The 14,189-nt window shown below is 40.5% G+C and overlaps 1 protein-coding gene across 8 annotated transcripts in view; it reads left to right on the top strand.

Moving 5' to 3' along the window:
- Nucleotides 1-14,189, top strand: part of samd4a (sterile alpha motif domain containing 4A) — a 234,686-nt gene that overhangs the window by 2,325 nt on the left and 218,172 nt on the right. The window lies entirely within an intron of this gene.

The raw sequence follows: 14,189 nt of genomic DNA on the forward strand, positions 1-14,189 counted from the left end.
CACCCATTTTTTTCATATAGAAATTAAACAACAAAATTAGCACCAATGGTCAGAAAAAGTGTTGTTTTGCCCACTCAAATCTTTCAAAGAGAAATGTGCAGGCATAGACAACCACAATGTATCCCACCAGCTACACTAAATTGCCAAAAGTACTCGCTCACCTGCCTTGACTCATATATGATCAAAAGGGACCTTCATTCATTCATTCATTCATTCATTTTCCATACCGCTTATACTCACTAGGGTCGCGGGCGTGCTGCAGCCTATCCCAGCTATCTTCGGGCGAGAGGCGTGGTAGACCCTGTACTGGTTGCCAGCCAATTGCTGGGCACATAAAAACAAACAATCATTCACATTCACACCTACAGGCAATTTAGAGTCTTCAATTAACCTACCGTACATGTTTTTGGAATGTGCGAGGAAACCGTAGTACCCAGAGAAAACCTACACAGGTACAGGGAGAACATGCAAACTCCACACAGGCGAGGCCAGATTAGAACCCAGGTCCTCAGAACTGTGAGGCAGCCATGCTACCCAGTCGGTCACCGTGCCGCCACATTTTAAATTGTTTTTGGAAATCATGGACGTCGTGTCCTTGGGGCCAAAGAGGAAAGGATCATCCGGATTGTTGTCAGCGCAAAATTCAAAACCCAGCATCTGTGATGGTATGGGGGTGTGTTAGTGCCCATAGCATAGGTAAATTGTACATCTGTGAAGGCACCATTAATGCTGAATGGTACGTTCAGGTTTTGGAGCAACATATACTGCCATGGCACAGGAGAACATGCAAACTCCAGGCACGGGGAGAACATGCAAACTCCACACAGGTGAGGCCGGATTTGAACCCGGGTCCTCAGAACTGTGAGGCAGAGGTGATAACCAGTCTTCACTGTGCCACCTGGAGGGACAGCCCCTTCTGAATCAATAGGGTTTAATATGAGATGATATAATATGATAATATGATTTCCACATGGTTCAGGACTGTGTGTACGGAATTTAGGACCATTCTTCCAGAAGTGTATTTTGTGAGGTCACACCATGATGTCGGACGAGAAGGCCTGGCTCTCAGTCTTCACTCTAATTCATCCCAGTGTTCTGTCAGGTTTGTGTCAAGACTGTGTGCAGGCCAGTCAAGTTTATCCACACCAAACTCTGTCATCCATGTCTTTATGGACCTTGCTTTGTGCATTAGTGCATAGTCATGTTGGAACAGGAAGGGGCCATCCCCAAACTTTCCCCACAAAGTTGGGAGAAATGAATAATCCAAAAGCTCTTGGTATCCTAAATCCTTCAGAGTTCCTTTCACTGGAACATAAGAGCAAATATTTTTGATAATTCCATGCTCCCGACTTTGTGGGAACAGTTCTTCCATTTCTAACATGGGTGTGCACCAGTGCACAAACCAAGGTCCATAAAGACATGGATGAAAGAGTCTGGTGTGGATGAACTTGACTGGCCTGCACAGAGTCCTAACCTCAACCCGATAGAACACTTTTGCGATGCTTTAGAGTGGAGACTGAGAGCCAGCCCTTCTCGTCCCAACATAAGTGTGTGACCTCACAAATTTGCTTCTGGAAGAATGGTCAAAAATTCCCATAAATACACTCCTAAACCTTGTGGACAGCCTTCCCAGAAGCTGTTATAGCTGCAAAGGGTGGCCCAACGTCATATTGAACTCTATGGATTAGGAATGCGATGTCGCTTAAATTCATGTGTGTCAAGGCAGGTGAGTGAATACTTTTGGCAATATAGTGTATTCTCTAATCCGCTATATGCAAAATGTAACATGACCAAACCCAGAAAACAGGTTTGCAGACTTGCTGTGTATGCTGCTATACCATGGTTAACTATGGTTTGTTGACATGATGGTTTGAAGCTGAACTTGCTAAAACTTGTTCTTCATGACAAGTGTCTTTGGACAAAAATTAAATACATGTAGATATTTTTTAAATGAAAATAAATATATAAATATATGTAAATAAACTGTTAGACATTTCATAGGGTTTTTATGGTAAAGTTACTCATTTAAAGTAAAATATTTTTTTTGTCGTGGGCCACATTGTTCCCATCAGATGTTCCGTTATGACTGTGAAACCATATAAATGTTTCATATTGCCTTATCATAGTATTCAGTGGCGGTTGGTCTATACAGGACGCTAGGGCGCCACCCCATTTTAAGTCATCTTGAAAAGGACACCTGAAATAATGAAAATGAAAATAAAATATTTCAATGAGAACATTACAAATTATATGTACTGTATATCTATTTTTAGATGAGTAGGATGAATAAACTGTAAAACCTTACTGTAAAAATGTGTTTTACTGGCAGCAGTGATCCTGCAAATACTGCAAATTAATCCATCATAATACGGTAAATAAATATCCCATTAAATACTGTATTTTCTTAGATTACTGATTACAGCAACATCCTGGAGAAACTTAGTATTTTACAGGAGCACTGCTGCCAGTATAATACTGTAATTTTTAATGATCCAGTAATATACTGTAATTTGTTTTACAATAATAAATGAATATTTACAGTATGTTGACTGGATTTTTTTACCCATCAATATTTATTTTATCACCATTGTTATTATTTTCCATCCATCCACCATTTTCCGTACCGCTTATCTTCACTAGGTTCGTCGGATATTATTATTGATGATAACAATGACAGTTTTTAATATCATCTTATTACCATTTTATTATTACTATTATTGTTATGATAATAACCACCACGCAGCACCACCATCATCATCATCATCAATGATAAAGACAAAAGAAAGGTACTTCCTTTTCAAACTTTTTTTTAATTGAAAGTGTAACAGTATTGGACAAGCTTAACACTAGTGACTGTAACAACTGCAAACTGAAAAAAAAAATAGAACCACAATGTGTGTGTGTGCGTAAAAACACACAAAGTCCAACTTGAAATCACCAAGCTTCTTGATGAGTGTACAAATGGGGATTAACCAATGCTGCCTTGTTTTGCACCATCATGCCAATCTTCTTGCTTGGTGCCTTGTCATTCCAAGCTTTGGTTTCCCTCTCTAGATTTATGTCAGCGCAGCTTCTAGAAAAACAAAGTAAAACAACAACAAAATCTGTCTTTCAGGTGAAAACTATTAATAGAAGTATACACATTAACTGGCCATGATGTTAACACTGGGCTGTTGTTGGCCCGAGGGACTGTCAGACATTTCCATCCATTTTCTGAGCCGGTTATCCTCACAAGGGTCACGGGAGTGCTGGAGCCTATCCCAGCTATCATCGGGCAGGAGGCGGGGTACACCCTGAATTGGTTGCCAGCCAATTGCAGGGCACATATAAACAAACAACCATTCCCACTCACATTCACACCTAAGTGCAATTTAGAGTCGTCAATTAACCTACCACGCATGTTTTTGGGATGTGGGAGGAAACCGGAGTACCTGGAGAAAATCCATGCAGGCACGGGGAGAACATACAAACTCCATGCAGGCGGGGCCAGGGACTGAACTCCGGACCTCAGAACCATGAGGCAGACGCTCTAACCAGTCTTACCGTGCCGCCTGTCCGACATTTATTTGTCAAAATACTGTATGTCCAACAGTTCGGGGGGCAACATTAAAAATATGCCAAATAAGGCCAGTCAACATCTGTTTAATAATACAAATAAACTTTTTGGATGGCCAATGCAAAGAGTTGAGTTGACAGTTGGTCTGTTATGTACTGTACTCTCTCTCTAGGGAGAACAACCGCCCGCTGTTACCCTTATGATGGCCAGTCAACGTGTAACGGAACACATGATGTTTTGCCGCGCGAAAAAAAAACACATTCTGAGCTTTCCGACGCCAAGCCAAGACTGTTCGTAAACCAAAAGTAGTACGTAATCTGAGGTAATTTTTCTTTTAAATAATTGTTCACAAACTGAATTGTTCGTAAACTGGGTCGTTCGTAAACTGAAGTTCCGCTGTAATTGTTTGTATGGCATTGGTTTAAGCAATTTTTGTGATTTAGATGAAGATCAGACCACATTTTATGACCAATTTATACAAAAATGTAAGAAATTCCAAATGGTTAATTTACTTTTTCCTCCGATTGTAAATTGCAGTATAAAAAAAATACAAGAAAAAAATCTAACATAAATATGTGAAAACCAGAACAAATTTCTCCTTTTCCCTCAGATTTATTGTTTTGACAGTATATAATAGCTTCAGCAGAAAATAACCCACGCTCAGTTTAGGGATGTAAAAAAAATCTAATAACTTGGCTAAATGGGTCGAGGCAATATTTCTGCCTCGAAGCTCTGCGGGGACCACAAAAATAAAAAAGACAAAAAAAAGTTCTGCCTTGAACCATGTTTCACTCGGACATTTATTGCAGACAGACGCAGTGTTGCGCCAATTATAAATCTATCCATCCATTCTCAAAACCACTTAACCTGTTCAGGGTCGCGAGGTGCTGGAGCCTTTCGAGCAAAAGTCGGACTACACCTGAACTGGTTGCCAGTCAGTCGCAGGGCACATATAGACACGGACAACCATTTGCAAACACATTGACAATGTCACTGATTGGGAACTGAACCCACACCCGCACTAAAGTCAGGCGAGTGTACCACTTCACCATCAGTCAAGCCAATGATAAACTTTGCCAAAAACAACAGATGTGCGTATGTAAGTGATATTTAAGACTGTTAGATGTGTAATGTACATACAACATGATTTATGAGTGAGCTGAATGGTGGTTAGTGTTTTTTGACCTAAAATGGGAATCGCTAACACGCTAATGCTAATCACGATTGCTAACTGTTTAGCATTCAGCTGTCTGAAATTCTGTACACCAAATGTATACCATACACTCAGTACCAACATACTGTATGCAGTTTAATCATCAAAGTCAATCCCTCATAAATGACAATAAAGTGCAAAAATGCATGTCAGTAACCCTGCCCCCCCTTCCAAAAAAAAAAACTGGAGTGGTGGGTGATTATTATCCGATTATTTGATCAAAAATTTACAGTAAAGTGTGAATGTGCTGTATTTTTTGTTTTTGCTCCCATGGTGCATTGTGTTTTTCAGTAATATACTTCATAATAAGAAGACAGTATAATACTGGTCCAATTTTACAGCGAAGGCTTACAGTGGAGTATACAGTTAATGATGAGTAAAATCTATTTGTTTGTCTCTGGTTGTCTCATTTTATGACGCAACTTCCAATTTAGGGCGCATCGACGTTTGTTAAATGTTTGATGTGCAGTTGGTTCTCGTGAAATACAAAACATATTGCGAGGTAGGGCGTTGGATTCCAGCGCCCTTTAATGTTAAACAGGGTTACTGTTAAACCCTCCCACCCCTATCAAGTGACTGCAAAAAGGGGTTTGGTAATAAGATAAATGCTTGCAATATCACAAACATTATTGCATATTACTAGGCCTGTCACGATAATTACTATATCGACTGGTTAGTGACGTGATCTATTCCGATCGGGTGGATACATGATATGCACTACATTTAATCGGCACAGCCGTGAGACGTCCACATCGTCATGAACGTCACGTCAATTATCAAGATAGAGATCCGTCGTCTATTCAGCACAGTATTTTTTATTTATTTATTTTTTTTAAAAACACTTGATTAAAAAGAAACTTATGAGTACAACCCCAATTCCAATGAAATTGTGACGTGTTAAACATAAATAAAAACACAATAAAATGATTTGGAAAACATCCATACATCCATCCATTTTCTGAGCCGCTTCTCCTTACGAGGCTCACGGGCGTGCTGGAGCCTATCCCAGCTATCATCAGGCAGGAGGCGGGGTACACCCTGAACTGGTTGCCAGCCAATCGCAGGGCACATACAAACAAACAACCAACCATTCGCACTCACAGTCACACCTACGGGCAATTTAGAGTTTCCAATTTATGCATGTTTTTGGGATGTGGGAGGAAACCGGAGTGCCCGGAGAAAACCCACGCAGGCACGGGGAGAACATGCAAACTCCACAAAGGCTGGGCCGGGGACTGAAGACTGGTTCTCAGAACTGTGAGGCTGACGCTCTAACCAGTTGTCCACCGTGCCGCCATTTGGAAAACATGTTCAACATATATTTAATTGAATACACTACAAAGACAAGATATTTAATGTTCAAACTGATAAACTTGATTGTTTTTAGCAAATAATCACTAACTTAGAATTTTATGGCTGCAACACGTTCCAAAAAAGCTGGGACAGGTGGCAAAAAAGACACCCGTTTGGAACATCCCACCGGTGAAAAGGCTAATTGGGAACAGGTGGGTGCCATGATTGGTTATAAAAGGAGATTCCCTGAATTGCTCAGTCATTCACAAGCAATTTAGGGATTTCATAATCTACGGTCCATAATATCATCAAAAGGTTCAGAGAATCTGGAGAAATCACTGCATGTAAGCGGCAAGGCCGAAAACCAACATTGAATGCCTGTGACCTTCGATCCCTCAGGCGGCACTGCATCAAAAACTGACATCAATGTGAAAAGGATATCGCCACATGGGCTCAGGAACACTTCAGAAAACCAATGTCAATAAATACACTTTGGCGCTACATCCGTAAGTGCAACTTGAAACTCTACTATGCAAAGCAAAATACATTTATCAACAACACCCAGAAACCCCCGAGCTCATCTAAGATGGACTGATGCAAAGTGGAAAAGTGTTCTGTGGTCTGACGAGTCCACATTTCAAATTGTTTTGGGAAATTGTGGACGTCGTGTCCTCCACGCCAAAGAGGAAAAGAACCATCTGGACTGTTATGGACACAAAGTTCAATCTGTGATGGTATGGGGCTGTGTTAGTGCCAATGGCATGGGTAACTTACACATCTGTGAAGGCACCATTAATGGTGAAAGGTACATACAGGTTTTGGAGAAACATACGCTGCCATCCAAGCAACGTCTTTTTCATGGACGCCACTGCTGATTTCAGCAAGACAATGCCAAACCACATTCTGCATGTGTTTCAACAGCCTGGCTTCGTAGTAAAAGAGTGTGGGTACTAGACTGGCCTGCCTGCAGTCCAGACATGTCTCCCATTGAAAATGTGTGGCGCATTATGAAGCGTAAAATACGACAACGGAGACCCCGGACTGTTGAACAGCTGAAGCTGTACATCGAGCAAGAATGGGAAAGAATTCCACCTACAAAGCTTCAACAATTAGTGTCCTCAATTCCCAAACGTTTATTGAATGTTCTTCAAAGAAAAGGTGATGTAACACAGCGGTAAACATGACCCTGTCCCAGCTTTTTTGGAATGTGTTGCAGTCATAAAATTCAAAGTTAATGATGGTTTGCTAAAAACAATAACGTTTATCAATTTAAACATTAAATACCTTGTCTTTGTAGTGTATTCAATTAAATATAGGTTGAACATGATTTGCAAATCATTGTATTCTGTTTTTATTTATGTTTAACACAACGTCACGTCATTTGAATTGGGGTTGTTGTTAAAAACAAGATCTTCGTCGAATATGAACTCCCTCGTTAGCCGCCATATTTATGCCATGCGTAAACGATGACGTCCCCGCGCATTTACGTCGAGATGCAGCATGCACAGAGACAGAGCTTTTCCTGGCTGTATTGTAAATGATGATATACATGATGAAAATTTACTTCTGATCGGTTCGGCAAAAGGAATAGTCCACCCCTGTGAAACCAAATGAAATTCCATTCAATTCGGATTCGGCCTGTTTATTCCGGTGTTTATATGGCGTATTTTCATTTGGTTTGGGCTTCTACACTGATGATCACTGGACAACAATTTGAAAAAAAAATTCTGTTGAGTTTGATTTTTATGCTGATGAAAAACTAAAATTGGCATGGTAATTCCAAAATTGCAGTCATTTTTTTCTAGCACGTCAAGTTTTTTTCTTCAAAGCTTACCCTGCAGAGAAGCAAAATTCCACTGATTAGCTGTAATAATACTTGCAAGCTGATTACGATTGGAGTCATCTACAGCTACATGGCAACTTGTTTGTGCAGTCACAATTGAGACAGTGCGCTAAGAGGTGTGTCCAGCTCTTGCAATATCTGCAAACAGAAAGCTAGCATAGTAGGAATTTAGAGGATTTGTGCTGGCTTTTCTCTTAACCTTGTAACCATGGCCATACCGTTGTAAGTTCTACTTCGTTTTATGCTGTTTTTTAGTTTAACTATTCTGTCTTAGTGTTTTATTTACATGGGTATATATTGCCTTTATTCCACTTTGTTCTCACTTTGTTCAAAAACTTGACGCGATAGAGAAATTTTGGATTCCGGACCCAAACATTTGTTAAAAACAGCTGTGAGACCTAACTCAACAAAAATTGTGTTCCCCAGTGTAATCGGAAAAGGCTCCATATAAGATAGGCTCGTCTTGCAGCTCATTATTTATTTCAGACCCAGGGGGATCCGTATCACAGTATACAGAAAAAAATTTAATAGAGAAACAAGAAAGGAAATAATAACAACAATAATAATAATAAAAACAATAATGATTTAAAAGCAAACAATTAGATATAAATAAATAATAAAAATAATTAGGGCGGGCCTTATTTTCCATGATTTCAGAGGGATTACATTTTTTTTTTACCGTTTATCATGATAGTTTTTGGGAAAATATACCGTCTTAGAAAAATTGGTATTGTGACAGGCCAACATATGACAATTTCAAATTTTGGTAGAGAGTTTTACAAGAATCATGGAAGTTGACACAAATGATTTGCTTTTGTGGGCCACATACGAGTTGTAAAATGATGTGGTGGGGCTTGAGTTTGACACCTGTGTTGTCGAGATTTAAAGTTCCTTCGGGTACTGTGTTCCAGTCCGATTCCACCATTTACCAGTGCCGGGAGGAAGCGCTTTCACCTTTTTTGCCAAATGCGGAAGTGGGTTGCACATATACCCAATGATATGTGATGGTTATTTCAACGTCAGCAGCAATATCCATTGATTAAGTTGCCATTTCAAAGGTCACAAGTTAATTAAAGGTCCCATATTTTGGCTATTTCGACCTCCATAGACTCTCTAGCATGGACTTGGTATAAAAGTGTCATTTTCATTTAAAAAACATCTTGGTTTTGTCATACCAGTGTCCAGACAAGGCCCCTCTGACAGCTACTACTGTTTGACCAAGTTTTGTATCCGCTTTGTCTATATTTGGCTAAGACTTCCCCCTTTCCTCTGATTGATTGCCTCTGTGTAGAAGACCCACTTGTGAGAGCACGCGTGTTTGTTACAGTATGTTGACAGTGCTGGCTTGGGAGCCTAAAGGGAAGGCGGAGGTCTCCGCTAGTGACACAGATAAGCTAGAGAAATTCGAAAGATTTGGTTTTAGGCCTCTCGGCAGAAAAACGTCTGGAATTCAGGAATGTGTGGATGATTTTAATTAATATTTCACATGTTCACTGAGGCACCATGTAGACAATATTACTTCCCAAATACTAGAAAAAGTTCGTTGGCAAACTATGTCCCCATTAAGGTTTATCCACAGGGTTCCCCTGGTAGCATACTGTTAATGTAAAAGAAGTCGCAGATCGTGTTTCTGCTTGTTTAGTTCAGTTGTCTTTGACATTAATCTGTCAGTGTGCCAATTTACAGTGCCATGCTACTCACTGTGTTAATAATAGAATTGCTCGAAAGGCTCTGATGGGAATATCTGGCTAAGTTTTGTTGCACCAGACTGCAGTGTAACTATGGAAACAAACCCTAGCAACTTCTGTGTCTCATGAAAAATTTAACAAAGTTTTACTGCTGCTACTGCAATGGAGAGCTAGTGGTGTACCTAAGGCAACATCTGCACTACACATCTGCTGGCTCACACTGTTTTTTTGGAGGAAGCAGGAATTACTTGGGTGACATAACATGATAATGGCCCTGTGCTGTGATCCACACACAAACGCAGACAACTTGGAGTGAAGCAAACGTATTTAATGACCTACATGGAGGGAAAACACAGACAAGAAAGAGCCGCTCTTACTTTTATATGAATCTGAATGGCTATTCTTGCAAAGCTTTAATTTATGCTATCCTTGGAAAGAGTGAATGATTAAAAATTGAGCTACAGAATGTATAGTAGAGGCTAGTTTGGCGTTTGGAAAAAATAATACCATAGGGATTGACATGACTGGTTTGTTGTAAATAAATAATATACATTAAAAAGCTTGCAAAGTTGAGTTTTAACACCAGCTGCAATATTTGTTGACTGACAGTTTTCATACATATGCTTTTCATGTCTGTGGTCATGGAGGCACTTGTCACTCAGTTAATTTTACGTGAGATAGAGGTTAAATAGTTCCAAGTGAGTTGTTTGTCAATTCACCACAGCATTGTGTCACAATTGGTATACAATTTCCCGTTAGTGCATAGAGCATGAAAACGTTTTTATTTTAAAGAAAAAAAAAATTTTTTTTCCATAGGCCGCATGCTGTAGAAAATTAAGTGTTGGCTCAAAATAAAAAAAAAAGAAAGAAAAGATTTCCACAGATATTTTGAAGGTATTTCAATTCAGCTTGTGTTGAGTACATGCCAAAAGACTCACCTAGCTAAGTAGAGATAAAGCTACAAATATGAGTGTAAATTGTTAGTTTTAAGCTGAGCAAACACTTCGTTTTACAGTGTAAGGAGTGAGATGCAGTGCGGTGACGGTGTGTACAATTTCTCCTTTGAGTCGAAATTTATAAAGCTCGGGACACGCTCTTCCCAGCCTTACATGTAACTAAGGTAGTGTTTTGGGTGAGAAGCAGATAGCATGACTTCCATATTGGGCTTGTAAGATTTGTCTTTTTTGCAGAGTTTTGTGTCGAACTTTAGGAAGAGGGAGTGATTAAAAAGTGGATGGGATGGGTCGATGTCATTATGAATCCGAGTGGGTACCAGTACTATGTGCGCACTTGTTGGCGGCACCTACAAGCCCGACGATGGAGGAGATCGCCATGTCACAAGAGGCTCGCTCTCAGCCATTGAGAGGGTGCGGCGTGAAATGTTATATCTTTCGCAAATGTTTCGTTCAAAAGAATGATTTTTTTTTTTTGTGAACGTTCTGAACTGAATCCGTTTATGAAATGATTCATTCATTAAGCGTGACCCCCCCGCCATGAGCGAGTTGGCTGGCAGCTGAAACGGAACTCCTGCAGCATTCATGAGTGAGTCGTTTGTTGAACTTCATTGTTCGCGATCCGCCAGAGACGTACTATTACATACGCAGTGAACTCTCCTGCCATGAGTGAATCATGCGGACGTTCACTGCGAAATAGGATGGTGAGTGATTCGTTCGCGCAAGGAACAACGTACTTCGCAGTGCATGTACTCATGAGTGATTTTAACCGTTCGTCCTCACTTGGAGAGCTTTCACTACCGTCCCCTTCTCCAAGCTAACGGCTAATGTTGAGACAGTCAAGCACATGAACATAAGCACATAGATTTAAAATAATTTTTGAGTAATAAATGTATATATGGACACATATAATCCCATCTGTGTCTCATGCGATTATTAAAGCTTTTTGTTTAATAATAATAATAATACATTCAACTTATATAGCAATTCTCAAGACACTCAAATACACTTTCAACCAATCAGATGACAATAACAGTAAGGTGGGTGAGCAGGAAGCACGGGTGCTGGCGTCAACGACGTTGTCCACCGCGGTGGAATACAGACAAGCCTTGCCGCCCGGCGGGAGCTTGGGTATATGTAGAGGGGACGCGAAAGGATATGCGGCTGAGCTCGCCGCACGTATGGAGTCACAACTGAAGCCGGGTGTTCTAGAGCTTGCGGAGAGAGAGAGAGGTAGGTGATAATTGTGCTAAAGTTGTTTCCCCCCCCCCAACTTTCTTGGTTTACAATACATGACAACACCAAAACATCATCCTTTGGTGAACGTATTGAGTGAACGTGAACCTCAGGGCTGAATCATGAACTGATTTGATCAACGCTGAGGACTCCCTGAACCTTACAAGCTAACAAGTTTTCCTACGTCACTTTCCTGCAGCTGTTTCACAATAAAATCATTATTTAGAAATGAATGGTGTATGCCCACTGAAATGCTATGGTCCTCATAATTTGAAAAGAATGCAGATCATCAAGTTTGTATTAACAGCGTCTTGCGGTAACTTTAATTGCAAACGGGGGCTACATCACTCAATAAATGCAATGAATTACACTTGTGAAACAGATGAAATTCGAGAAAAGAAGTCCTGTTACCTTCTGTAGTTTAGGTAGATAAAGGTCTAAGTCACATTGGTGTAAAAATAATCCTATCTCTATAAATGTCATGGGATCGTTTTAAAAATATATTTTATTTTCACTAACCCCTTGGAATTACACCAAGGACCACTATGGGTCCACGGACCCCTGGTTGAGAAACACTGGCATATGCGACCATTTTGGTCATGTCTCAAGCACTGAGACTGAGTTACAGATTGGTTTGCAACTTTTTGCATGTCAGTTCGAGTAAATAGGCTTTATTATAAAGTGCATTTCTACTGCTACGGAAGAGAAGTACTGTTTGATTCACAGATGAAACATTAGAACTGGCAGTTTAGTATCTTGCTCAAGGATGCTTAATCAGGACTGAGGAGAAATGGTGAGATGAATCAGCAAACCTCCAATTCCTGGAAGGCTACAGTCTCATTTGTGCAATACCACATTTAAAATATTTCTTACAACAAGCAATTCACACTGAAGAAGCAGAACTTTTCTGCTTGTGGCATCTTCCTTTGAATCAACAAAATAAGATGTAATCAGTATGTCTAAAGGCCTCTTTATACTCCTGCGCACGTGTGGCCGACAACACCCGCATTGCATCACGTGACCGACGAATTGGCCCGTGCGGCCCCACTGCGTAGCTTGAGGCGCACACGGCAAAAATTGTTGCTGCGCATGGCACGCCGTGGAGATCGTCTCTCGTGATTGGTCCGTTTTAGTCACAAGCGGTGATGACGTACTCAGCGTGCCCCTTGGTTCTACATACCATCTATGCCGCCACCTTCTTGATCGATTTTGCAGCATAATTAAACGTATCATCTGGTCATCTAGGTCCATTTGTTCTAGCAGACACTGTTCCACGGTCGCTATTGTTGTTGCTTTGTTCCTTGTTACTGAAAGGAAAGTAAAAACGGCTACCGGAAATGCCCAAACAAATGCAGTGGAAACTCCACCCTGTGGTGTCCTAGCCAATACCAGCCGTCGCGACACCCCCGACGTGGAGGTGAACTGCAGTACATTTTCAAAACTGCGCGCGCGGAACTGCCGCAGTGACGTCAGCGCGGTTTCCGCCCGCGCGAGTATAAAGAAGCCTTAAGTCAATGAACGAGTGAAGAATTGTGTTTAAGAATTAATGGTTATTTGGTTATTCGGTTACAGTGCAGTGAAAAAGTATTGTCCCCATTCTCAAATTCTTATATTTTCGGATAGGTTCCCCACTTTAATGTTTGAGATCATCAAAGGAAATGTAAATATCAGACTAATGTAACCCAAGGGAACTTAAAATGCTGTTTTAAATGGTGATTTCATTTATTAAGTGAAAAAAAACTATTCAAACTTACCAGGCTCTGTGTGAAAAAGTAATGGCCTCCTAAACCTAATAACTGGTTGGGCCATCCTCAGCAACAACAACTGAATTCAAGCGTTTTCTATAACTGGCAATAAGTCTCGCACAGCTCTGTGGAGATATTTTGGCCAACTCTCTTCCTTGCAGAATTGTTTGAATTCAGCAAAGGTTTTCGAGCATGAATGGCCTTTTTAAGGTCAACTGGATTTAAGTCTGGACTTTGACTAGGCCACTCCAAAACCTTCATTTTGTTTTTTTTAACCCATTCAGAAGTTGACTTGCTGGTGTGTTTTGGATTGTTGTCCTGTTGCAGAACCCAAGTGCGCTTCAGCTTGAGGTCACAAACTGATGGCTGAACATTCTCCTTCAGGATTTTCTGTTAAAGAGCAGAATTCATGGTTCCTTCAGTCACAGCAAATGTTCCAGGTCCTGAAGGAGCAAAGCAGCCCAAGACCATCACACTATTACCACCATGTGTGACTGTTGCTACGCTGTTCTTTTTCTGAAATGCTGTGCTACATTAACGCCAGATGTAGCGAGACACACACCTTCCAAAAAGTTTAACTTTCATCTCGACAGTCCATGTAATATTTTACCAAAAGTCTTGGGAATCATTCAGATGTTTTTTTTTCAAAAGACAAGCATTGC

This window comes from Phyllopteryx taeniolatus, unplaced genomic scaffold (genome assembly GCF_024500385.1).
Source record: "Phyllopteryx taeniolatus isolate TA_2022b unplaced genomic scaffold, UOR_Ptae_1.2 contig_26, whole genome shotgun sequence".
Taxonomy (NCBI): Eukaryota; Metazoa; Chordata; class Actinopteri; order Syngnathiformes; family Syngnathidae; genus Phyllopteryx; species Phyllopteryx taeniolatus.